This window comes from Hipposideros armiger, unplaced genomic scaffold (assembly GCF_001890085.2).
Source record: "Hipposideros armiger isolate ML-2016 unplaced genomic scaffold, ASM189008v1 scaffold_1304, whole genome shotgun sequence".
Lineage (NCBI taxonomy): Eukaryota > Metazoa > Chordata > Mammalia > Chiroptera > Hipposideridae > Hipposideros > Hipposideros armiger.
The window spans coordinates 23,927-49,551 of NW_017732654.1; the positions used below are offsets into that span (position 1 = coordinate 23,927).

Sequence of the window (25,625 nt, forward strand, 5' to 3'; positions counted from 1 at the left end):
ATTTGCCAATTATATATCTGATAAAGGGTAAGTATCCAAAATTTATAAAACATTCATTCAACTCAACACCAAAAAAACAAACAACCCATTAAAAAATGGGCAGAGTATATGAAGAGACATTTCTCTAAAAGGACATATAGATGGCCAACAGGCATATGAAAAAATGTTCAACCTCAGTAATCATTAGAGAAAGGCAAATAAAACCACAATGAGATACCACCTCACTCGAGTCAGAATGGCTATCATTAATAAAACAACAAACAAGTGCTGGCGAGGTTGTGGAGAAATGGGAACCCTGGTGCACTGTTGGTGGGATTGCAGATTGGTGCAGCCATTATGCAAATCAGTATGGAGGTAGCTGAAAAAACTGGAAATGGAATTACCTTATGACCCAGCAATTCCACTCTTGGTATCTATCATGAGAAACCCGACACTAATTCAAAACATATATGCACCCCTGTGTTCATTGCAGCGCTATTTACAATAGCCATGACTTGGAAATACCCAAAATGCCCATCGATAGACTACTGAATTAACAAACTGTGGTACATTTATACAAAGGAGTATTACTCAGCTATAAAAGAGAATGAAATTTTACCATTTGAAACAATATGGAGGGACCTAGAGAATATTATGTTAAGTGAAATAAGTCAGTTGGAGAAAGACAAATACCAGATGATCTCACTTATATGTGGAATCTAAAGAACTGAATAACTGAACAAAATAAACATAAATAGTCTCAGAGATAAAGAGGAAAAACTGATGGATGCTAGATGTTAGGGGGTTGGGGATGAGGGAGAAGGGGAAAGGATTAGACAGCATAAATTGGTAACTACAATATTGCCACAGGGATATGAAAGACAGTTTGGGAAATATAATTAATAATGTAAATGTTTTGTAGGATATCAGATGGTCACATGTCTGGTTCAGGAGACCACTTCATGGGCAGTGTAGAGGCTTGAGCACTGCACTGTACACCTGAAGCTGACATTGAATAATATTGTATGTCAAGTATAATTTTATATATATATATATATATATATATATATATATATATATATATATAGTCACAGGATGTGGAGTATAGTGTGGGAAATGGGTCAATGGTATTGTAATAGATATATATGATATCGGGGGCAGTGGTTTGCGGTAGGGTGTTGCCACTACGAGGGGTGAAAAGTATAACTATTGCACTGTTTTGTACACCTGAAACTAATAAATAAAGATGTAGTGGGTCTAGATAGCAGGAATATTAATGATTACTTTAAAAGGCTGTAGATTATAGTGTAAATTCTAATTTAGGATTTGGAGTCAGAATGACCTGGGTTTGAATTTTAGATTCACCACTCATTAGCTGCATGAAAATAAGAAGTTACTTAAATTATCTGAGCCTTACTTATCACCTTGTAAAATGAGGTTAATATTATTCTCATCACCGTTTTGAGGGCTGCATGGAAGTTATGCATCTAAAGTGTTTAACAAGATACCTGGCATCATTATTATTATATTGATGTATTTTCTTGATATCCTTCTCCTTATGTTTTTTTGAAGATAACTGAAACCAGTTATTTCTGTTTCCATTACATAGGTGGAAAAGTAGCAAGTAAATTGCAGAACTAGATAAAATACAAAAAACTTCTTTATTTTTAAATTTAATTTCTATTTGTAAAATAATAATATTAATTACCTAGTGATGGTGGGGTAAGGATTAACAAATCTAATTTCACTAGTAAAGGGATTTAGAAAGTTTTTGGCACATAGGTAGTACTCAGTAAATGTCAATTCCATTCTTTAGTCTTCCGTGAATAATATTTCGTGTTTAGCACATAATATGGGTTTCAACAAAAATCCTAGGTGGAAAAATAATGAAGCTACTTTCTTAAAAGTATTGGACATTAGACACATTCGTTCAGTCATTTATTTGTTCATTCCTTTGATAAATACTGATACAATGGTGAGTAAAACAGACATAGCCACATTTATACAGGACTTTTAATATATTGGGAGCAATTTATATGAATAATTGTAATTGCTATTATAGAGAAAAATATAGGATGTTCTGTTAGGTCAGTGGAGAGTGCCCTAACCCAGAGAAATGGGCAAGAAAGTCTGGAAATGCTTCCAAGAGAAAAAAATAATTATGGCATCTAATCTGAAACCTGTGTTCTAGAGAAAGGGAAAAGGATGTTGTGTTTGCCAATGCCATTTCTCAGTAAAGTGCCAGAGATTTTCAGTATTTGAATGCCACCCTTATTTCTGATCATTTTTTCAGGATTTCCATAGTCCAGATGTGCTATAGGATCAGTTGTAACTGCCAAATGTTCCCTGGGACTGCCTTGACAGAGAAACATAAGTTGTTTGGAAAATAATAATGATGAAATTGCCTTTGGAGTTTAGGATGCAGTAAAAGGAATTCTCTCATTTGCATAGCTAGAGTGGGCCCAATTAATGTAATTATCCCTGTAGCCTAATCAGTGTCTCCTATAGAGCGCCACAGAAACAAACTTGAAAGGGGAAAATTAAAATTATTTTAATAGCTCTGGTTATAACAGAGGGTGTAGGGGAATTCAAATATTTATATTTGTGGCCTGGCTTTGTCACATCTGTCTTGTGGGGTCAATGAGTAAGCCAGAGAGCCACACTTTTTATCAAAATCATTTATTTAAGGCACAGACTGTGGATCCCTGGCCTCATTGGGCTGGATCATGCCATCAGTGCCAATTGGCTGAGCCAGCAAGGACCTGTGCCAGTCCTGGTGGCGGGTTGCCTTGACAGATCCTCAGCTCATGTGAGCAGGGAGAAAAAAGGGTCGACCAGCTGCCCGAACATGATGGGTGCTGAATAAAGGCACGCTGAGGCTGGCCAGGGCAACATCTACTGAAGGAGAAGGCTTGATTGCAAACAAGACCATATTTGGAGCTGACATGCACTAACAAGCAGTTGAGAGACCAGGTCACAAGGACACATTTGACATAACACATTCCATAAGCCAAGAAATGCATGGTGATTGGAGGTTTCAGGTTCCTGAAACAGCACATGATGGAGCAACTGCTGGCAAGAGGCTGCCCTGTGAGTGTACTTGATATGCACTAGGGGTTCGATAATCCCAGGGGCAAGTTCTTTCTGGGCGACTTCTGCAGCCACCAGGACCTGTACCCAGCTCTTAAAGGTATATAAGTACAGCTTTTCACTGTACATTTTCCCCACCATCTAATAACAACAAGGAACTCTTTTAAAGAGTGAACTAAATTGGCACCAAGAATGTCATGGAAACTTGCAAAGAGCTCCAGAAACTCATTTTAACCAGTAATGACAGTGTCATCTTGGAGGGCATTCACATCAAGAATGGAAATCAGAACATTCCTTATGTTATGAAACACATTGACTACTATATAGAGATGAAGATCTTACATGACAGAGAAATCTTGGTAACCAATGATCCTGAGAGGAATTTCTTAATCACAGCCATCTGCCCCCATGGCATTTTCGGTCCAAGGGACCCCCCCATATGGTCCCCATTCTCACTGAGGCAGCCAAGAAAGGCAAAATGAAGTTTATGATAGGAAACAGGGATAAGTTGGTCGACTTCTCATTAATGGAGAACATGTCCACAGACACATTCTGGCAACAGAGTACCTCTCCCAAGACATGATCTTGGGTGGGACGGCATCTCACATTACCAATGATGAGCTCATTCTTTCTGGATGTTCTTGTCCTGCATCCTGAAAGGGCTGAATTATGAGGCCCCCAATACCATATCCCTTACAGGGTTGCCTACTAACTGGCCCTGCTGCTGTTCCTCTGATGAGAGTGATCAGTCCTGTCATCCAGCTCCAACTCATTTGCATACACATGAGGGTTGCACTGGCTGGCACATTCTACTACTACAGCTCCAAGAAAGCTAAAAATGTCAGGGTACAGTGTACTGGCCACTGGCCACCAAGGACAATGCCATGGAATAGACATTGCACAGCTCACATCACCTGCAAGGGGTCGAGTGAGGCCCCCAAGACTGGGTGCTCTCATTGTGTTCCCTCTGATAGCGCCCCCTTGTGAGCCAATAGACTCACCTCCTTCAAGTGACTTTCTTATGAGCTTGGGTAACTTCTGCCAATTAGATGGAAACACACCCAGCCCTTCTGTGACCACAAGGAAGGCGAAGACAGTAGACAGTTCTTTCTTCATAGGATCAGATTTGAACTTCTTAGAGCAGGCAGCTTCCTATTCTAATGCTTTCTGTTCTTGTTCTCTCATCTCCTCTCTCTCCTGGGTTCCTTATCATTCCAGTGCCCTTGTATATAATAAAGGAAGATGTAGGGAAGAAAGAACCCTTTTTCTAATTAAGGATAGGAAATTATATTTATTTCCATGCAAACCAACACAAATAGAGGTCATAGATTGTTCAAGAAGCCATATATTAAAAATATCCCAGAAGAAAACAGAAGTTGTAAACACATGGTGAAACTTCAGATATTTGCAGAATTTAAAGCAAACACTTTAAAAAATCTTAAGTAACTGTAACTCTGCTCTCCCCCAAATGCTTGGTTGTTCCTCTTCTGAAGTGCTTCTAAATTCTCTCTCAGGCTCAAATGCAGCACCTGACAACATTGTTTTTCATAAAACATTGCCATGGACATATTTCACCTTATCAACTGAGTCCCATAGTTCTTAGTGGCATGGTGGTGGTCTGCTCCACTTGCATGCTATTTCAGCTGCCTAGCTCCTCTCCTAATGTGACAGGACCTTCTTGACAGTGAGCCATCAGAAAGGTCAGATAGAAGAGAGCCTTGGAGTTTGAGCAGAAACTTCATGAGCTAGTACAGAAAGGGTGACTTCCTTGGCAGAACCCTTCAAGCTCATAGAACCTTTCTAGTCTATTTCCAGAAGGAATAGCACATATAATAATCCAGCATTCTCTATTTTTTTGGTGATATTCTGTTTACGGAACCTGGTTTCCTCTTAGACTGACTGACATGTAAGCTTAAATAATTTTTTAGCAAATCAATTAATAATAATTGATTAACACTACATAAACAAAATTAAAGATACAAATTATATGACTAGATGAGATTGGGCACATTCAGAGTGGCATAAGATTATCATGCTAAACGAAATAAATCAGACAGAAAAAGTTGGGAACCATATGGTTTCACTCATATGTGTGATATAAAACTGAAAGCAACAAACAAACAAGACAAACAAACAAAAACCCATAGGCACAGACAACAGTTTAGTGGTTACCACAGAGTAAAAAGGCAGGAGGCAGTAGAAGAGGATAAAAGTGTCAAATATATGGTGATGGAAGGAGAATTGACTTTGGATGGTGAACACACAATGCAATGTGTAGTTGATGCATTGTAGAACTATACACTTGAAACCTATATAATTTTACTAACCAAATTCACCCAAATAAATTTAATAAAAGAGAAATTTACTTGTTCTAAAAAATCATGTGACCATATCAACAGATGCAGAAAGTGCATTTGACAAAATCCAGCATCCATTTATGGTAAAAACTCTCAGCAAAGTGAGAATAGAAGAAAAATTCCTCAAAGTAGTAAAGGCCATATAAGACAAACCCACAGCTATCATACTCAATGGGGAAAGCTAAAATTTTTCTCCATACAATCAGGAACAAAATAAGGATGCCTACTTTCACCAATTTTATTCAACATAGCCACAGCATTCAGACAAACAAAAGATGCAAAAGGCAGCCAAATTGAAAATTAAGAAGTAAAACAATGATTATTTGCAGATGACATGATACTACATATAGACATAGAGATAATCTGAAAGATTCAACCAAAAAACCATTAGAACTAATTAATGAATTAAGTAAAGTAGCAGGATACATAATTAATATTCAGAAATCAGTTGCATTTTTATACACCAATAATAAACTGTAAGAAAAATAAATTTTTAAAAATGCATTTAAAATTGCTTTTAAAAATTAGGCCTAAATATAACCAAGAGGGTAAAAAACTTGTACTTGAAGACCTAAAGAAGAAATTGAAAAAAATACAAATAAGTGGGAACATGTACCATGCTCATGGATAGGAAGAATTAACATCATTAAAATGTCCATACTACTTAAAGCAATCTATAGATTCAATGCAATCCTTATAAAAATATTAATGATATTTTTCACAGAACTAGAATAAATAATCTTAACATTTATATGGAACAAAAAAGAACTTGAATACCTATGGCAATCTTGAGAAAGAAGAACAAGATTGGGTGTATCACTCTACATGATATCAAACTATGCTACAAGTCTATAGTAATCAAAACAACATGATACTTTCATAAAAAAGGACACATGGATCAGTGGAACACAATAGAGAGTCCAGAAATAAACACATGGCATTATGGTTATTTAGTCTATGAGAAAGAATGCAAAAACATACAGTAGGGTAATGACAGTGTATTCAATAAATGGTGCTGGTAAAACTGGACAGATGCATGTTAAAAAAATAAAACTGTACCACCTTCTTACACTATATACAAGGATAAACTAAAAATGTATTAAAGACTTAAATGTAAGACCTAAAACCATAAAATGCCTAGAAGAAAACATAAGCAGTAAACTCTTACATTGCTCTTAGTGATATTTTTTCTAGTGTGTCTCCTCAGAAAATGGAAACAAAAGAAAACATAAACAAGTGGAACTAAATCAAAGTAAAAAGTTTTGCACAGCCAAAAAAATCATCAACAAAACAAAAAGATAACCTACTGAATGGGAGAAGATATTCATCAATGATACATCTGATAAGAGACTAATATCCAGTATCTATATAAAATTATCTCATACAACTCAACATAAAAAAAACATAATCCAATGAAAAAATGGGCAGAGGAACTGAGTAGACATTTATTCAAAGAAAACATACACCTGTCAAATAAACATATGAAAAGATGCTTTACACCACTAATTATCAGAGAAATGCTAATGAAAACCACAATGAGATACCACCTCACACCTGTCAGGATGGCTATAATCAATAAATCAAAAAACAACAAGGGTTGGCGAGGATGTGGAAAAAAGGGAAACTTTGTACACTGTTGGTGGGATTACAAATTGGTGCATCCACAATAGAAACCTTCTGGAGGTTCCTCAAAAAATTAAAAACAGAACTATCTTATGATCCAGCAATTTCCCTTCTAGGTACTTATCTGAAAAAATTCAAAACACTCATTTGAAAAGTCATACGCACCCTTATGTTTATTGCAGCACTATTTACAATAACCAATATATGGAAACAACCCCAGTGTCCATCAATAGATTATTCTATAAAGAAGATATGGTACATATAGACAGAGGAATATATGTACCACAACAGGAATATACAAAGGAATATACAAAAATATATACAAAGGAATATATCTACCTTAGCCACAAAATTGAAATCAAACCATTTGCAACAACATGGATGGACCTAGAGGGTGCTATGCTAAGTGAAATAAGGCATAGAAAGACAAATACCATATGATCTCACTTATATGTGAAATCTAATGAACGTAATAAATTAAACAAAATAAGAGCAAATTTACATAAACAGAGAACAAACTGATAGGTGACATAGGGGAGGGTGGTGGGGAGCTTACTGAAAAGAGTGAAGGGATTAAGAAATACAAATTGGTTGTTACAAAGTAGACATGGGGATGTGTACAGCTTAGACAACATAGTCAATAATGTTGCAACAACTACATATAGTGCCATGGGTGTACTAGACTAATGGGGGGGGAAATCACTGAATAAATTATATAAATGTCTAGCCACTATGCTGTACATATGAAACTATATAAAATAATAGTAAAAGTCAAAAAAAGGGCCTCTGTTCTCTTCCTTTGTGCAAAGATGGGGAGGCACCTGGAATGACTGCAGTAAAGTAGAGACATTGAACATGCAGTAAAAAAAAAAAAGATATTTATTTAAGAGCAACCTATATAAACATGACAAAAATGAATGTGACTGAAATGTAATCAGAACAATGGAATATGGCCTGTTTATACAAACTTACAGGAGGAAACTCAGGTCTTTTAGGTGTTTCCTAGCTATTGAAAGATTTTTTGGAAGGGTCTATCATACAATGAAGGCAAATACACTTTGAAAATTATGTATATACACCACATCTTCTTCATCCAATCATCTATTGAAGGACACTTTAATTGTTTCCATGTCTTGGTCACTATAAATAAAGCTGTAGTGAACATCAGAGCACATATATCTTTACAGATAAATGTTTTCACATTTTTTTGGGTAGATAACCAGGAGCGGGATTGCTGGGTCATATGGTAATTTTATTCTTAATTATTTGAGGATCTTCCACACTGCTTTCTATAGTGGCTGCACCAATTTGCATAACCATCAACAATGTATTTTTCTCCACAGCATCTCCAACACATTATTTGTCTTGTTGATGATAGCCATTCTAACTGCTGTGAGGTGATATCTCATTGTGGGTTTTATTTGCATTTCTCTGATGATTAGTGATGTTGACCATCTTTTCATGTCTGCTGGCCATTTGTATGCCCTCTTTGGAGAAATTTCCCTCTGCCCATTTTTTAACTGGATTGTTTGTTTTTTGTTGTTGTTGAGTTGTATGAGCTCCTTATATATTTTGGATATTAGCCCCTTATAAAAGACATTGTTTCCAAAAATCTCTCCCATTCAGTTGGTTGTCTCTTTATTTTGTCAATGGTTTCTTTTGCTGTGCAGAAGATTTTTAGTTTGATATCGCCCCATTCATTTATTTTAGCTTTTACTTCCCTTGCTTTTGAGGTCAAATTCATAAAATCCTTTTTGAATTCAAGGTACTTAAGTTTTGTACCTATGTTTTCTTCTATGTGATTTATTGTTTCTGGTCTTATGTTTAAGTCTTTTATCCATTTAGAGTCAATTCTGCAAATTTTCTGAACACTGGACTTTTGGTTGGATGGTGACTATTACATAGCCAAGGCTATTAATTTGTTGACTGCATTGGAATAAGCTTTCTTTTTAAAATTTTTTTAATTGGGGAATTGGGGGAGGGGAACAGTGTTGGGAAATTGGGGAGGGGGACCAGCCAAGTTGCTGTTCTTCAATCTTAGTTTTGAAGGGCGCCAGTCGCCATCTGGCTGCCCGTCGGCAGCTCGTGGCTTCTAAGTTCAAGATGCTGTGTTACTATCTTAGTTGTGGGTGGGCATAGCCCACCATTGAACAGGCAGTCTTGTTATTAGGAGAATGTGCTCTCACAAGCTGAGCCATCCTGCCAACTGTTGGCAGCTCAGCAACAGCTCAGCTCTGGCTCAGTGTCACTGGCCCATAGGAAATTGAACCGGTGGCCCTGTTGCTCAGAGCTCAAGCTCTTAAGCTAACTCTTAACCAACTGAGCCACTCAGTCAGCCACAAGAATAAGCTCTCTCTCTCTTTTTTAAAGATTTTATTGAGGAATTTGGGGAGGGGAACAGCGTTGGGGAATTGGGGAAGGTAAACAGACAAGTTGCTGTCCTTTTGTTCTTCAGTCTAGTTGTGGAGGACATTGCTTCACTGGCCCATGTTAGTATTATCATTGGGCTCTTTCTGGAGAGGTAGTCATTTGCTGGCCATTGGACAGCTGCACACGGCAGCTCATGGCAGCTCATGAAAACTCATGCCCAATGCCGGCCAGTCCCACTGCAGCCTACGCTGTAGCCGGCGATTCATGGCAGCCCAGCTCCAGGTCTAGCTGTTGTTCACCACCTTATCTGTACAGGGTGCAATATCACTGGCCCTCATGTGGGATCCGAATCAGGGCCCTGCTGCTCAGAGCTGGCCTCCCAAGCCAACTTATAACCAATGCGACCCTCGGCTGGCCAAATAATAACCTTTCTTAACATAAATTAAATTACATAGACCAAGAAATTGAAAAAAAATGCATTGAACAGAAAAAAAGTTACTGTATATTGACAAAATATAACTAATTTTGCATATACTTGCAATGATTGCTTTTTGCAATTCAAAACACCCTGTGCTATTAAATTTGTGTGTGTTGAAGTAAAGCTATTTTCCCAAGATGAAAATGTTCACATTCAATTATGTTAAAATTCCTCATCTATGACTTTTGATTTCAGACTTCACCATTTGTGCATCTATTGAATTTGATACAATGTGCAACAGAAATGTTGTTTTCAATTTTTGGTAATTAAGGCAGAGGAGGGTAGCTATAAGCAAACAAATAAACAGTTATAAATGTTTTAGACCTTTTAAAAATATTGTGTTAGAACTAGGAGTCTGGTCTGATAAGTTGAATTTTTCTTGTTTGTTTTGTGTTTCTTAAAATTTCACTTCTTACTACTAGCCTTAATGAGATCAAATGTGGGACTATATAGCAGAGAAATTCACTGTACTTTAGAGTGTCCTTTTAGAGTCATTAATTTCAAGAGGCTTGGGTAACAGTAAACTAAAGAACAATAGTTCTTTAAGGTAAATGCAAAATAGAGAATGTAGTTGTCATCTGCCTTATCCACCAATAGACATAACCTCAACATTCAGAGGATATCAAATCTCAGTGCTGATACACAGACTGTTATTCAAATCCAGTATTTCTGAAAGAATGTGAGAACATAGCTGCTTTGCCATCCTAACCAAATCCATGTAGATGAAAACACCTTGGGCTAATAAAGTTAAGTATATTATTTTTTAGAAAGTAGAATTATTTACTTTAGAAAGTAAATATTGTTTCATTTATGAACTCAGGGAGATTGAACTGGGCCATATGCTTTCCCAGCCTGTCTAAATAAGAGTAGGTGGAGGATTAGATTGAAAGTGTCAGTGGAGTTGGATTTGTTTTCCCCTTCACAGTTAAAACAAAATTTAAAATGTCTATAAAATAAATGTCTCTTTTATAAATGTTAAATAATCACTATTTGTAATAGGTAGAATAGTATCCCCATCGTCCAAGTGATATGACCACCTGGAACTTCAGAAAGTGACCTTATGTGGAATAACTGTCTTTGCAGATGTAATTATGGTAAGGATCTCAAGATGAGATCATCTTTAATGGGGTGATCCTTAAGTCCCTTAACTAGCATCCCTATATGATACTTAAATTAATACACACAGACAACAGTTTAGAGGTTACCAGAAGGTAAGGGGGGAAGGGTGGTGGTAGAAGGGGGTAAAGGAGGTTAAATATATGGTAATGGAAGGAGAACTGACTCTGGGTGGTGAATACACAATGCAATATATACCGGGGGTGCTGAAAAATCTATACACATTTTAAGAGATGTTATGTATGCTCAAGCAGTGGTTTATCATAATCAGAAGTGTCTGAACACTGACAGCAGCCACTTTGAGCAGCTCTTGTAATTGCAGAAGTCAAATGTGACTTGTATTCATCTTTCGTTATTGGTATATATTAAGTATTACAATTAATACAGTTTTTTCTTCTCTTAAATTGTGTATTCGTTTTTGGCACCTTCTGTAGATGATGTACTACAGAAATGTACACTTGAAACCTATATAATTTTACTAACTATTGTCACCCCAATAAGTTTAATAAAGGTAAAAAAGTATACACAGGGACACAGGAAATGGCCATGTGAAAATAGAGGAGGAGATTGGAGTTATGCTGCCATGAACCAAGGATAGCCAAGAGCCATGAGAATTTGCAAGAGGCAAGGGAGAATTCTCTTCTAGAACTCTCATAGAAAGCATAGCCTTACTGACACCTTGATTTCAGGCTTCTGGACTCCAAATCTATGAAATATTCTTATTGTTTTAAGCCCTTAAGTTTGTGGTATTTTGTTACCAAAGCCCTAGAAAGCTAGTACAACATATAAAGAGTTTCTAAAAATAAAAAGATTATCAACAAACTCAATAGAAAAATATAAAAATCTATGAATAAGTAAGTCACAGAAAGTATATAAGTAGCTAATATTTGCATACAATATGCTCACTCACTAATATTTTAAAAAATTGAAACAGTAATAAGATATTTTGTCTGTCAAATTCACAAATAAAAATAACCTGTAAAACAATGTTAGCAAGGTAGGTTCTCTCATACACATTTAGTAGGCATATGAATTAGTGAAATTTTGTTGAAAGACAATATGACAGCAGTTGTTAGTATTCAAAATGTGTATACAAGACCTGTCAATTAAATTTGTGAACTTGCCACTGTGCACTAACATTGGCAACACTGTACAAACAGCTCATTAAGGCTTCATAACATCAGTATATCAGTGTCTTATAGCTGTGTTCATGTTGACATGTGGCAGTGTCTTTTCAATGGGCATTCATTGTTGTTGTTGTGTGTTTTTGTGTGCCATCGCGAGAATGTCTGAGCTTGAATTACAGCAATGAATGAACATTAAATTTCTTGTTGAGCTTGACAAGAGTGGAAGTGAAATCAGGCACATGTTAGTCCAAGATTATGGGGATAATGCCATGAAGAAAATGGCAGCGTAAAAATGGATTAAAATTTTTTCTGAGGGAAGAGAATGTATCACTTACGAAGAGAGATCAGGGCAGCCAGTAACTAGAAAAACTGATGAATACATTGCAAAAAATCATCAAATTCTGTGTCAAAATCATCAGCTGAGGGCCGGCTGAGTGGCTCAGTTGGTTAAGACCTCACTCAAGAGTTTGAGCTCTGAGCAACAGTGGTTCGAGTCCAGCCCAAGCTGAGCAGCCGCTGAGCTGCCAACAGGTAGCAGGATGGCTCAGCTAAAAAAAAAATTATCAGCTGACTTTGAGAAGCATAGCAGACCAGCCCAATATTGATAGAGAAAGTTAGGAAAATATTAACTGAAGATGAGAAATGTGTGTGAAAAAAAAATGGTCCCAAAAGAGCTCACTGATGAACAAAAGGAAAGGAGAGTCAAAGTTTGCCAAGACTATTGGAGATGCAGGACAATGTTTTGGGCCATGTTATCACTGGTGATAAAACATGGGTGTACCAGTATGACACTGAAACAAAGCATCAAAGTGCATAATGGAAGTCAGCCAATTCTCCATGACCAAAAAAGTTCCTACAGTCCAAATCAAGAGTCAATATGATGTTGCTAACCTTTTTTGACATCAGAGGGATTATTAATTATGAATTTGTACCAACTGGACAAACAGTTAACCAGTTTTACTATTTGGAAGTGCTGCAAAGCCTGGGTGAAAAAGTTAGATGAAAACGACCTGAACCTTTCACTATCAATTCACGGCTCTTGCATCATGACAATGCACCAGCTCACACGGCACTGTCTGTGAGGGAGTTTTTAGCCAGTAAACAAGTAACTTTATTGGAACACCTTCACTACTGACCGGCATTCCAATGATTTATTTCTTTACCCAAAGTTAAAGGAAATATTGAAAGGAAGGCACTTTGATGACATTCAGGACATCAAGGTTAATATGACAACAGCTCTGATGGCCATACCAGAAAAAGAGTTCCAAAATTGATTTGAAAAGTAGACTAGATGTTGGAATCAGTGCATAATTTCCCAAGGCGAGTACTATGAAGGTGACTATAGTGATATTCAGCAATGAGGTATGTAGCACTTTATCTAGGATGAGTTCTCAAACTTGATTGGCAGACCTCATACCTTACAACCCCAAAACTCCACTTTTAGGAATCTATTCCCACAAATAACAGTATAGATGCATAAAACTATATCCATAAGAATATTTTTACAGCATAGTACCAGTGAAGCATTGGAAACATCCCAAATATCTTTCAATAGTAGAATACTTAAATAATTAAAGGTGATGTCACCCAGTGGAAGAGTGTAATGAATGAATAAGAGCACAGAATGCAGACCCAGACTGCTGGTTCAAGTTCTGCCTGTTATGTGATTAGCTGTGTGATCCTGAGCAAGTAACTTCACCTATTTTTTTCTTCAGTTTCATTATCTACAAAGTGAGGATAATGATAGTTGACACTTTGTAATGTTTCTATGACTAACAAAGTAGTCCATACACATAAAGAGTTTAGAATAGTGACTGGCTCATTGTAAATATTTAAAAAATATATGGTAATACAATTTCTATTTGATTACTAATATCATTAATAGATTAGAAGCTGCAATATGTAGAAGGAAAGACATACAGACATGGAACTATATCTATGACATTTCGTAACTGTAAAAATAAGCTGCAGAGTTAGATGTATAGTTTGAGGTCTGACAATGAAGTTGACCTGAGAAAAAGTGCTACATACCTCATTGCTGAATATCACTATGGGCAACTTAACAGTACTCCCCTTCGGAAGCTATGCACTGACATCAGTACCTAGTCCACCCTTCAAAACAATTTTGGAACTTTTTTTCTGGAATGGCCATCAGGTCTGTTGCCGTATTACCCTTGATGTCCGGAATGTCATAAAAAATGTCTTCCTTTCAATATTTCTTTTATCTTTGGGTACAGAAAGGAATCATTGGGGGCCAGATCAGGTGAGTAGAGGTTGTGTTCTAGCACAGTTATTTGTTCACTGGCTAAAAACTTTCTCACAGACAAGGCTGTGTGAGCTGGTGCATTGTTGTTATGCAAAACCCATGAATTTTTGGCAAAAAGTTCAGTTTATTTTTGTCTAACTTTTTCATGAGCCTTTTCAGCACTTTCAAATAGTAAACTTGGTTAACTGTTTGTCCAGATGGTACAAATTCATAATGAATAATCCCTCTGATATCAAAAAGGTTAGCAACAGCATTGCAACAAGTTCACAAACTTAATTGTCAGACCTCATACAACCTATTTGTGTACCCCCCCAACATGCACAAAAAGCAAATACCTAAATGTAAATATATGCCCATGCACAATTTATGTGCTCATCCAGGGATTGGCACAGTTTTGAGATGGAAGAGCTGCCAGGGATCAGCAAACTGCGGCTCACAAACCACTTGTGGCTCTTTGGTTACATACATGTGGCTCTGAAATAAAATCGAAAATGAAAATGAAACTATCATAGTTTCATTTATAAAAATTTTAACGGATATCATTCACATAATGGTGATTATGTAAAAATATATTTATGGCTCTTGAATAATTTTTAAATTGTTGTGAGGGACAGGATTTGCTCTTCCAGGGGTCGGCAAACTTTTGAGATGGAACGTACCCAAAAAGCTGCATGTGGCTTACGAGCCATAGTTTGCCAACCCCTGTGCTAATCTGTTTATTTGCTGCTGTATCACAAACAAATTTATATTCAATAACTTAAAACTATTATTTTATTTTTCTTTTTGTTCAACTGTGTTCATTAGTGTGGTACTCACTTGAGCTTCTCACGTGTGTTTGTAGTCAATAGTGGCTGGAGTTGGAGTCATTTGAGGCATGACTTGGTCTAGAAATTCCATTACAGCTCAATTACATATCTGGCAGTTTATACTGACTCAGTTCACAGTGTTAAATATAGCACATACATATGGCTACTGTATGTGTTTTGAGCTTCTCCATAATATGGTGGCTGGGTTGTGAGTTTTACAAAAGCAAAATTCTATGAAATTCAAGTGGAAGCTGCACATTGTCTGATTTGGCCTCAAAAGTAAGTGTCATTTAAAAAATATTTTATAATTCAAGAGCAATTCATAGGACCAGCCCAGATTGAAGAAACGGGGACTACACACAGGTGTAAGCGTTGGGAGATATGGTTTTATGGAGGGGGCATCTTTGGAGACTAGCTACTACAAATAAATAGAAAAATATGGAAGTATATATTCTGTCTTTTAGAAATGTTTACCTTTTGAGATGGATGAAATAGAAAAGTAGATGGCTGAGGTAGGGGGAGGATTTTACTTATTCACAGATGTCAGAAGAGTCTGAACAATCAATAATTTTGCCTTAAGTTTCATTGTTTGCCAATTTCTAATAAAATCTAACAGAAAAACAAATGCATGATTCACTTAATTTAAAAAAATATTACTTCTTTGACTCAATCATTTTTTAGAAGCATGTCGTTTAATTGCCATGTATTTGCAGTTTACCCACTTTTGTTTTAACTGTTGGTCTCCAATTTTAAAACATTGTGGTCAGAGAACATGCTTGGTATGATTTCAGACTTGTTAAATTTGCTGAGGTTAGTTTTGTGTCCCAACACATGGTCTATTCTTGAGAATGTTTTGTGTGTACAAGAAAAGAAAATATAGTGCATTTTTCTAGGATGAAAGGCTCTGCAAATGTCAATTATGTCCATTTGGTCTAACGTGTCACTTAAGGCTGACATTTCCTTATTGATTTTCTGTTTGGATGATCTATTCCTAGCTGTCAATAGTATATTTAAGTCTCCTACTATTAATGTAATTCTGTTTTTGTCAGTTTCTCCCTTTAGTTCTGTATGTAGTTGCTTTGTATATGTTGGTGCTCCCTGATTGGGGGCATATATGTTGATAAGTATTATGTCTTCTTGTTGTATTGTCCTCTTTATCATTAAAAATATCCATCTTTGTCTCTTGTTACCTTTTTATTTTGAAGTCTGTTTCATCAGATATAAGTATGGCTACATCTGCTTTTCTCTGGTTACCATTTGCTTGGAGTATCAATTTCCACCCTTTCACTATGAGTCTATATTTGTCCTTGTAGCTGAGATGTGTCTCTTGGAGGCAGCATATGGTTGGGTTTAGTATTTTTGATCCAATCTGCTGCTCTGTGCCTTTTAATTTTTGAGTTCAGTCCATTTATATTTAGGATGCTTATTATTATGATTGTTATTTTTTTATTTTTAGGGTAAAGGGATTGAAGGTTAAAGGTGATTATTGATATATGAGGATTTCCTATCATTCTATTTTTGTTTTTTTGGTAGGACGGTGTCTCCATTGTTTCTTTGTTTTTTTGTCACTGTCTGTTATTTCAGTGTGGTGATATTCTATGATTATTCCCTCTGTTTCTTCTTTATATGTTACACATCTCAGTTCTGGATTTTTTTGAGTGCTTACCATAAATTGTATGTATAAGGAAGTTTCATATTTGCAGTAATCATTTTTCTTCACCAGGCTTCCTTTTGCCCATTCCCCTTTACCAATTCAAATCTTTTATATTTTTGTTCTCACAAATTATTCCTACTTATTCTGTGAGTTGATTTCTGTGTTGCAGTAGCAAGGTGTCTTTTTTTCATTTTTTAAAATGTATTATCTTATATTATTTACCCTGTATGCTTTGTTTAAGTGTATAGTGTCTTATTTGGTGTAGGGGTTTCCATTTCCTGCTTCTTTCTGTTTATAATAAACCTCATGTTTATAATACTACTCATGGTTTTGTATTCTTTTGATTTTTGTATTCAGGTCAAATAGCCTGCTTCAATATTTCTTGTAATGCAGTTCACGTGTTAGAAAATTTCCTCAGTTTCTGTATGTCTGGAAAGGTCTTTATTTTTCTTTCAGATATAAAAGATATTTTTGTTGGATGTATTATTCTTGGCTAATAATTTTTTTTCAATAGTTTGAATTCCACTTCTTCCTGGCTTGTATAATTTCTGCTGATAAATCTGATGATAATCTAGTGAGGTTTCCTTTGTAAGTTACCATCTTCTTTTCCCTTGATGTCTTTAGAATTATTTATTTTCATTAATTGTTGATAGTTTTAAAATAATATGCTTTGGATAAGGCCTGTTGGGATTGCTGTAAGTAGGTGTCTATGTGCTTTTGGAATGCAAAGATCCAGTTCTTACCCTGGTTTGGGAAGTCCTCATCAACACTTTGTTTGAATAGATTCCCTGTGCCCTTCTCCCTCTCTTCTTCTTTTGGTATACCTATTATTCTTACACTGCTCTTTTTTATGGATTCAGATAGTTCTTGTATAGTTCTTTATTTTTCTTTTTTAACTTTCAGGTCTCTTCTTCCATCTTCATCACTTCCAGATTTCTACATTTGAAATCCTCAATTATTTTCTCCATCTGGTCAGTTTATTTCCAAAGCTTTTTATTTTATTCTTCATCTCTTTTATGAGTTCTTCAGCCCCAGAATTTCTATTTGGTTCTTCTATAGATCTTCCATCTCTTTGTGAAAGTGATTAAAATTTTATCTATTTACCAACAGATAATTTTTATATATTTACCAAAAAGTCAACCTATTTACCAATCTCTTTACCAAAATATTTATCTGTAAAGTATTCATTTTGTTCATTTATTTTATGTCTGGGTTTATTAGTGTGCCTATCTGTGTCTTCTTGCATCTCATTGCGTTTTTTCAGAACTGCAATGTTGAATTCTCTGTCATTTACATCACATATTTCTATGTCTTAAAGTTTTTTTATGGAGATTTTCCATTTTCTTTCTGAGCTGCATTGTGAATTCTAGAAAACATTCAAAATGATTTAATACATATCCTCCTCAAACTCTTCCAAGACATTGAAGAATAGACAATATTCCTAATTCATTTTATGAGGCTATCATTATGCTGATACCAAAACCTGGTAATGATAATAACAAAAACAAACAAACAAAAAACTACAGGTTGATAATCTCTGATGAACACAGGAGAAAAATCCTAAATGAAATGCTGGCAAATTGAATACAGCAGTACATTAGAAAGGTTATACACTATGATCAAGTGAGGTTCATTGCAGGAGCAGGAGAATTGTTCAACATACATAAATTGATCACTGTGATAAACCACATAAACAAAATAAAGGATACAAAATCACATGATCATATCAATAGACACACAAAAAGCATTTGACCAGATACAACATCCATGATTAAAATATTTAATAAAGTTGGAATAGAAGGGAAGTACCTAAACATAACAAAGGCCATATATGACAAACCCTCAGCTAATATTATACTTAATGGTGAATAACTGAAAGATTTTCCTCTATGATCAGAAATGCTCCCTGTCACCACTGTTTTTTGACATAGTATCACAAGTCCTTGACAGAACAATCAGGTAAGAGAAAGAAATAAAAAGTATCCAAATTGGGAATGAAGAAGTTAAAATGTCAGGGGCCGGCCGAGTGGCGCGATGGTTAAGAACTGGCTTGTGACCCCAGAGGGCCCCGGTTCGGATCCCACATATGAGGGCCAGTGACACTGCCCTCTACAGCTAAGATGCTGAACAACAGCTCAACCTGGAGCTGGTCTGCCCTGAGTCGCCGGCGACGGCGTAGGCTGCAACCCCTGTGGCACTGGGTTGCCATGGGCTACCGTATGTAGCCAGCAGCCAGCGTGAGCGGCCAGCAGCTGCAGTGAGCAGCCGTCCAGAAGCCGGCCACTGATCTGCCTCGCTGGGGAAGAGCATAATGATGGTGCCAACTTGGACCAGTGAAGCAACGTCCTCCACAACTAGACTGAAGAACAAAACGACAGCAACTTGTCTGTTCCTCTTCCCCCAATTCCCCAGCACTGTTCCCATCCCCCCAATTCCCCAATAAAAATATTTAAAAAAAGAAGTTAAAATGTCAGTTTTGACAGGTGACACAATTTTTAATACAGAAAACCTAAAAAGTCCACCAAAAACTACTAAAACAACATACAAATACAGTAAAGTTGCAGAATATAAAACCAGTGTACAAAAATGCCTTGCATTCTTATATACTAACCATGAAATTTCACAATTAGCAATGAAAAAAATGCCTTTTGCTATTGCAAAAAAAGATTAAAATACATAGGAATAACCCTAACAAAGTATGTGAAGGAACTATGCACTGAAAACAATAAGACATTAATAAAATAAATTGAACACAACACAAATAAATAGAAAGACATTCCATGTTTGTGGATTGGAAGAATCAGCATAGTGAAAATGGTCATATTACCAAAGCAATATACTGCTTTAATGCAACCCCCATCAAAATCCCAATGGTATTTTTAAGGAAATAGATTAAAAAATTATCAGATATCTATGGAATTACAAAAGACCCGAAATAGCCAAAGCAATCTCAAGAAAACAGAACAAGGCTGGAAACATCACTCTCCTTAAGTTCAGATTATGCTACAAAGCAACAATAATCAAAATAGCATGGAACTGGCAGAAAAGCAGACACACAGACCAATGGAATAGTGCTGAGAACATTGAAATAAACCCACATTTATATGGGCAGATAATTTTTTACAAAGTAGCCAAAACATACAATGGAGGAAAGAAAGCTTCTTCAATAAATGGTGCTGGGAAAATTTGAAAGTTATGTGCAAAAGAATGAAAGTAGACTGCTATTTGTCACCATATACCAAAATGAAATAAAAATGGATCAAAAACCTAAACATAAGACCTGAAACAATAAATTGCATAGAAGGAAGCATCTGTACTAAAAATATGGACCTTGGATTCAAAGAGGATTTTATAAATTTTACCTCAAAGGCAAGGGGAGTAAATACAAAAATAAACAAATGGGACTATCACAAACTAAAGAGCTTCCCCACAGCACAAGAAACCATCAACGAAACAAAGAGGCCACCAATCAAATAGGATAAGATATTTGCAAACAACACCTCTGACAAGGGACTAATATCAAAAATATTTAAAGATGTCATACAATTCAACAACAACAAAATAATCAAATTGACAAATGGGCTGAGGACATGAACAGACACTTCTCCCAAGAAGACAAACAAATGGCCAACAGATATATGAAAAAATATTCAACAAAACTAGTTGAATGCAAATCAAAACTACAAGGAGATACAAGCTCACACTGGTTAGTATCACTATTATTAACATGACAATAACAAGTGTTGGAGAAGTGAAGAAAACAGAACCCTCTTAACACTACTGGTGGGAATGTAAATTGGTACAACCACTATGGAAAACAGGATGGAGGTTACTCAAAAAAATTAAGAATAAAATTACAACCCAGTAATCCCTTTTCTGAGTATCTACCCCAAAAACCTGAAAACATTTATCCATAAATATAGATGTACCTTATTTCCATTGCAGCATTAATCATGGTGACCAAGACATGGAAACAACCAGTGTCCTTTGATAGATGATTGAATAAAGAAGATGTTGAATACTACTCGGCCATAAGAAAAGGTGAAATATTTCCATTTGTGACAACATGGATGGATCTTGAGATTACCATGCTAAATGAAACATGTCAGACAGAAAAAGTCAACAACCATATAATTTCATTCATACATGGGATATAAAAATAAAAGCAACAAACGAACAAGAGAAACAAACAAAATCTCATAGACACAGACACAGTTTAGTGATTACTAAAGGGTAAAGGAGCAGGGGGTAGTATAGGAGGACCAAAAAGTTCAGATATACAGTGATGGAAAGAGAACTGGCTCTGGGTGATGAAAACACAATGTGATATATAGGAAATGTATTACAGAATTGTACACCTGAAACCAATGTAACTTTACTAACCATTGTCACCCCAATAAACTTTAATTCAAGAAAAAAAAGAATTGTATGTTTAAAGCCTGTATAATTTTAACCAATGTCATTCCAATAAATTTAATGAAAATTAAAAATATACATATTTAAATATATGTAAATATTTCAATCTATCAGCAAATTGGCAATTCCTATCTTATTTAAACAGCATAAGGCTTAAAAAGAAAGAAAATTTTCTAATTGTTTTATCCTACTCCTGAAATCAAAATCTAACCAGTAAACTCTATTTGTGTCTGTCTCTCTTACACACACACACACACACACACACACATACACACACACACACATACACACACACACACACAGAGTTAAATTTCACTTAGTTTATCTCACCTAATTTTGTAAAAGTAATGCACCATGATCCAGCAGGACATATCCTACAAAGTTACAAAGTCAAGGATGGTACATTCCTAAAAAAATTTTAACATGTTTCATAATATTAATAGGTCAAAAAAAGAAAACTGTATAATTATTTCAATGAAAGTTTAAAAGTAAATAAAGTATAAATAAAAATATATTTTTTGTAAAATTATAACTATTTCTTACAACAAAAATGTATGAGTTTCAATGCAAATCAACTTAAAGCAAGGTTCCTAAGAATATTTTTTGTTAATTATTTGCCCTTTGAGAAGCACAGAGACAATACAGTTTGTAATAAAACTATGCACTCTCCTGTGGTGATAAACAAATAGCAAAACATAACAAAATATCTGAGAAGTCCCACACTTAAATAATTTATTTAATTGAGCTATTTTATTTTTCAATGTATTTCATTTTATTAAATTTATTGGGGTGACATTGGTTAGTAAAATTATATAGGTTTCAAGTGTACATTTCTATAATAAATCATCTCTATATTGTATTGTGTGTTCACCACCCAGAGTGAGTTCTTCCATCGCCATATATTTGACCCCCTTTACCCTCTTCTACCACTCTCCTCTCCCCTTACCTTCTGGTAACCACTAACCTGTTGTCTGTGTCTGTGAGTTTTTGTTTCTTTGTTGTGTTCCTTTGTTGCTTTCAGTTTTTTGTAATTAAAGTTAATTGGGGTGACAATTATCAGTAAAGTTACATAGGTTTCAAGAGTTCAATTCTGTAAAAGTTGTTTTGTTTTTTGGGTTTTTTTAATTGTGAAATTAGGGGGGATGGGAACAGAGCTGGGGAATTGGGGGAAGGGGAACAGACAAGTTGCTGTTGTTTTGTTCTTCAGTCTAGCTGTGGAGGACGTTGCTTCACTGGCCCAAGTTGGCACCATCATTGCGCTCTTCCCGGGTGAGGCAGATCAGTCGCCGGCTTCTGGACGGCCACTCACTGCGGCTGCTGGCCGCTCACGCTGGCTGCTGGCTACACACGGTAGCCCATGGCAACCCACTGCAGAAGGGGCTGCAGCCTATGCTGTCACCAGTGACTCACGGCAGCCCAGCTCCAGGTTGAGCTGTTGTTCAGCATCTTAGCTGTAGAGGGCAGTGTCACTGGCCCTCATATGTGGGATCTGAACCGGGGCCCTCTGGCATCCCAAGCCAACTCTTAACCATCGTGCCACTCGGCCAGCCTGAACCACATTTTAAATTGATACCATTTTGCTTTGTTCTTGGTAGACTCATCTTTGTTTCTTTTTTTATACATCTCAATTATAAACCCTGACCATATTGACTTCTGTAGTAATAAATTGATCTTAAAGAAAGCCAAGGTCTTTCTCAAGAGAATCAAGAATCTTTGAGGCAGTTGATAAATTATATTCCAACAATACCTGAGCTTCATCAATATCACTATCATATTCATGCATTGCATTAACCCCCAACCACAGACACACTTTATCAGTAGGAGGAACGGAAGCTTTGCAATACATGTTGTCTGCCAGTAAGAAACTAGTCTCCAGTGAATATGTGGACTCTTTTCTTCTGCATGTATTTTAGAATTTCTAAAGTCTGCTTAATTTCAGGAATCTGACCTCTGAGTCTTGTGTTCTTTTGAGCAAGGTTAAGTTTCATAAACTTATATTTCTGGTACTGTTCATCCAGCTTCTTTAGTATTACAATCCACAGTCTCATTCTCATGCTGCTTCATGAAGGAATCTACATGTTCCACAAAGAGCGCTTCAGGAATCCCTAGGTGGTAAAGTCACCCGCCCATTCTTTGCTGTGAATAACAGTAGTGAAAGGGTGCATCACCATCTTGTTCCTCATTGAGGGAAAAAGCTTTCAGGTTTTCACCATTAAGTATGACATTAGCTGTGGGTTTGTCATATATGAACTTTATATTGTTAAGGTACTTTCTTCCTATACCCATTGTATTAACTGTTTTAATAATGTCTTGTCAAATGCTTTTTCTGTGTCTATTATACAATCATATAATTTGAATCATTTATTTTATTTATGTGGTATATCACATTGATCAATTTGCATATGCTGATCCATCCTTGTGCCCCTGAGATGAATGCCACCTGATCGTGATTTATAATGTTTTTAATGTATTGCTATATTTGATTTGCTAACATATTGTTTAGGAATTTTACATCTGTATTCATCAGAGATATTGGTCTGCAGTTTTTTATCTTGTGTTATCCTTACCAGATTTTGATATCAGGATAATGTTGCCCTCATAAAATGAGTTAGGAAATATTGCCTTATTCAAGTTTTTCAAAGAGTTTGAGGAGGAGTGGTATTAAATCACCTTGGAATGTTTGGTAGAATTCACCAATGAAGCCATCTTGTCTTGGACTTTTTCTTTTGCAGAAGTTTTAGATGATTGTTTTAATGTCCTTAGTGCTGTTTGGTTTATTTAGACTTTACAGTTCTTCATGTTTTAGTCTAGAAGATTACATATCTAAGAACTTGTCCATTTCTTCTAGGTTATTGAATTTGATGGCATATAGCCCTTCATAGTAGTCTCCCATGGTCCTTTGTATTCCTATGGTATTTGTTGTAAATTCTCTTTCATTTTTTATTTTGTTTATTTGTGTCTTTGCTGTGTTTTCCATAGTGAATCTAAGCAGGAGTGTGTCAATTGTGTTAATCTTTTCAAAGAACCAGCTCTTTATTGGATTAATTTTTCTTATTGTCATTTTGATTTCTATTTCATTTAATTCTGATCCCATTTTTTTCTTTTTTGTTTTATTTATTTTTATTGTGAAATACACATTTTTTAGAATTCGTTTCAGATGTACAACACAGTGCAATAGTTATACTTTTTACCCCTCGAGGTGACAACCCCCCTCCCCCAATCCTCCACCCCACTCCCCCCAATATCATACATATCTATTACAATTCCCTAACTCCACTCCCACAATATACTTCACGTCCCATGACTATATATATATATATATATATATATATATATATATATATATATATATATTCACTTAAGTTGACAAACGATATTATACAACATCAGCTTCAGGTGTACAGTGCAGTGATAAAACCTCTACCCCATCCATGATGCGGTCTACCTAGCAAGACATGTGACCATCTGACACCCTATAAAATATTTACAACATTATTAATTATATTCCTCAAAATGTCTTTCATGTCCCTGAGGCAATATTGTTGTTACGTATTTATGCTATCTAATCCCTTCTCCTTCTCCCTCATCCCAACCCCCTCCCAACTAGCAGCCATCAGTAGTTCCTCTATACCTCTGAGACCACTTCTGTTTACTCTGCTTGTTCATTCAGTTTTTAGATTCCACATATAAGTTCAATCATAGGGTATTTGTCTTTCTCTGACTTACTTATTTCAATTAATATAATAGTCTCTAGGTCCATCCATATCATCCCAAATGGTACAATTTCATTCTTCTTTATAGCAGAGTTATAGTCCATTGTATAAATGTACCACAGTTTCTTAATCCAGTTATCTACCGATGGGCATTTCCATTGTTTCCAAGTATTGGCTATTGTGAATAGCGGGGCAATAAACATAGGGTTACATACATTTTTTAGAATTAGCGTCTTGGGTTTCCCTGGATAGATACCCAAGAGTGGAATATCTGGGTTATACGGTAGATCCATTTCCAGTTTTTTGAGATACCTCCACACTGATTTCCATAATGGTTGCACAAATCTTCAGTCCCACAAACAGTGCACCAGGGTTACCTTTTCTCCACAGCCTTGCAAGCACTTGTTGTTTGTTGATTTATTGATGATGATCATTCTGACCGGAGTGAAGTGGTATCTCATTGTGGTTTTTATTTGCATTTCCCTAATGATTAGTGAGGTTGAATATTTTTTCATATGCCTGTTGGCCATCCTTATATCCTCTTTAGAGAAATGTCTCTTCATATCCTCTACCCATTTTTTAATTGGGTTGTTTGTTTTTTGGTCTTGAGTTGCATGAATGTTTTATAAA

The 25,625-nt window shown here is 35.9% G+C and overlaps 2 pseudogenes; one reads left to right on the forward strand and one right to left on the reverse strand.

The window, feature by feature from the left end:
* The first annotated feature begins 2,940 nt into the window (after positions 1-2,940).
* LOC109377159 (sterol-4-alpha-carboxylate 3-dehydrogenase, decarboxylating pseudogene) lies at positions 2,941-4,001 on the forward strand (annotated as a pseudogene).
* A 17,663-nt stretch (positions 4,002-21,664) lies between these two features.
* On the reverse strand, positions 21,665-23,388 carry LOC109377160 (prefoldin subunit 3 pseudogene; annotated as a pseudogene).
* Between the last annotated feature and the right edge of the window lie 2,237 nt (positions 23,389-25,625).